General features: G+C 54.6%; 1 protein-coding gene across 2 annotated transcripts in view; it reads left to right on the top strand.

The window, feature by feature from the left end:
* Window positions 1–1,381: 1,381 nt before the first annotated feature.
* LOC108793447 (protein ABHD14B-like) overlaps window positions 1,382–2,414 on the top strand; it is a 12,949-nt gene continuing 11,916 nt past the window's right edge. Inside the window, exon 1 of one of the 2 annotated variants that reach the window (XM_018564398.1) lies at window positions 1,382–1,409. The gene's annotated coding sequence lies outside the window, so the exon portion shown is untranslated. The remainder of the gene's footprint in view (window positions 1,410–2,414) is intronic. The other variant, XM_018564397.1, reaches the window with a different exon arrangement.

Here is a 2,414-nt window from a genome sequence, read left to right as displayed (position 1 = left end):
GGGCCGAATTAAAAAATTTGGTATTTCGGATTCGGACGAATCGCCCAATCAACTGAATTTCGTTGCTTTGCAGGTGCGTCCGGATCCGAATGCGCAAGAAGAATTACGCCGCACACCCAGGCCACGCCGTATTGGCGAGCGTTTTCACTGCACGATTTTGCGCACCTCTATTAAGTAGGGATTCACCGATACTGGTCAATGTCGGTGCCGATACTGAGCATCTGGGCGAGTAGTCACGGCCGATACTTCCCCCGATACCGGAACTTCCAGTCAGAGGAAGATTCCCTCCGATCGGCAGTGCCGCGAGGGAGCATGGAGCTGGCTTCCTGGCCAATCAGGAAGCAGGGCGGCACGTCATGACCCACCTCCCAGATTGGCTAGGACAGGGCAGAAGCTAGGGCGGCTGAGGGGGCATGTGCCCCGGGTGCTGCTTCAGGAGAGGTGACACTGGGTGTGCAGATGGAGAACTTCTCCCTGGGGGGGGTACGTCATGACCTGCCGCCCAGCTTCCTGATTGGTCAGGAAGCCAGGCTGCCTCTCAGGGGCATCCCGAGGGCCGGGTGTCAACCGGAGCGGATACTGGATGACACCCCGTCGCGACGTCATCGCGCATGCGCGGCCACCTTTGTGATACCTGCCGGCGGCCATCTTGGTGATGGACGCCGGCAGAGGGAGAGGAGGGGACGTTCACCCGGCCGTGGGCCCCTCCTCTCTCTTGCAACTGTTGGGCTCTCTGTCTATGACCGAGTGACACCAAAATGACTGTCAGTCATTTTGGTGTCACCCCTCCCATGGTGTCACCCAGGTGCAGGCCGCACCCCCCCCTTGCGACGCCACTCTCTAGCCTCCCCATTGGCTAGGAACCCGACATCACGCTCCCTTGCGACACTGCGAGGCAGCCTGACTTCCCGACCAATCACCACGTCATGACCTGCCGCCCAGCAAGGGAGCGCGAAGCCGCCGCCGGTGTGCTTCCGATAGATCATCGGCTTCCCCGGCCCCATGGTACCTCGGTATCGGTGCATCCCGAATATTAGGTCACATGGTATTGAGAGCAGATTGTGACATATTGATGTCAATGGAAAACTCGCAAAATAAATGATTATTATTTTTATATTTCTGTTTCTTTATTTTATGAATTTACACAAATACCGCTGACATCGCCCGGTATCGGCATCGCAGCATCCCGACATTCCATACAACACATAATGTATACTGTAGTATGAAGCCCCGCCTCTCTGGTCTTCTACAGTCCTCATTGGTCCTCGCCCAGCACTCAGCGCGCTGCAGTGACCGCACAGGACCGCCAGGGGGCGCCGCAGAGCCGATGTTGAAGTTCGCTGGACTCGGCTCGCAGCTTCCTGTCTGAACTTCGGACGGCGCCGGTCGGGATCTTCTGCAGAGAGACGGTGAGTTCCGCTTCTGTCATCAGTGGTCGCTGCTGGGCACACGAGACATTCATATCTGCATGGAGGAGGAGGGGGTCAGAGGGCTGGAGCAGAGCATTGCACCAGATACATAATAGGACATGATCTGTGTCTGCAGAGCATTGCACCAGATTCAGAATAGGACATGATCAGTGACTGCAGAGCATTGCACTGTGTACAGGACAAGACCAGACGGATACTGCAGAGCATTGCACCAGGTACAGACTAGGACATGATCAGTATCTGCAGAGCATTGCACCAGATACAGAACAGGACATGCTCTGTGACTGCAGAGTATTGCACCAGATACAGAATAGGACATGATCAGTGACTGCAGAGCATTCCACTGTGTACAGGACAAGACCTGACGGATACTGCAGAGCATTGCACCAGATACAGACTAGGACATGATCAGTATCTGCAGAGCATTGCACCAGATACAGAATAGGACATGATCTGTGACTGCAGAGCATTGCACCAGATACAGAATAGGACATGATCTGTGACTGCAGAGCATTGCACCATGTGCAGGCTAAAACATGGACAGTGTCTGCAGAGCATAGCACCAGATACAGAATAAGACATGATTAGGGTCTAGTGGCTGCAGAGCATTGCACCAGGTACAGAATAGGACATGATCTGGAGAGTATTGCACTGTGTACATGAGGGATGCCATTTCAGATAGTGTACATCGGTGGAGCTGGGTCAGCACAGACGGAGAGAGGCCCCTGGGTTGCAGAAACTCGATCCAGCACCGAGGAGTCCGGAGCGGACTGATTTCAGCTGAAACTTCTTTTTTTATGAGTTTTGTGGTTGTGAAATCGCCGTTATTGTTCTCTGTTACACATTGCTCCGCCCCCCTCCCAACCTGAGAGTCTCCTGCAGGATCATTCAGGGCCCATTCACACCGGGCCGGCACACTGCGCTGCATTAAATGGGCCAACAATTGTGCGTGCGGCATTCTCAGCACTGCAGGGTAACACCGGG

This window comes from Nanorana parkeri, unplaced genomic scaffold, assembly GCF_000935625.1.
Source record: "Nanorana parkeri isolate BGI_ZX_2015 unplaced genomic scaffold, ASM93562v1 scaffold748, whole genome shotgun sequence".
Lineage (NCBI taxonomy): Eukaryota > Metazoa > Chordata > Amphibia > Anura > Dicroglossidae > Nanorana > Nanorana parkeri.
The sequence above is the reverse complement of the archived record's forward strand: the minus strand, read 5'-3'. Positions and strand labels throughout refer to the sequence as shown.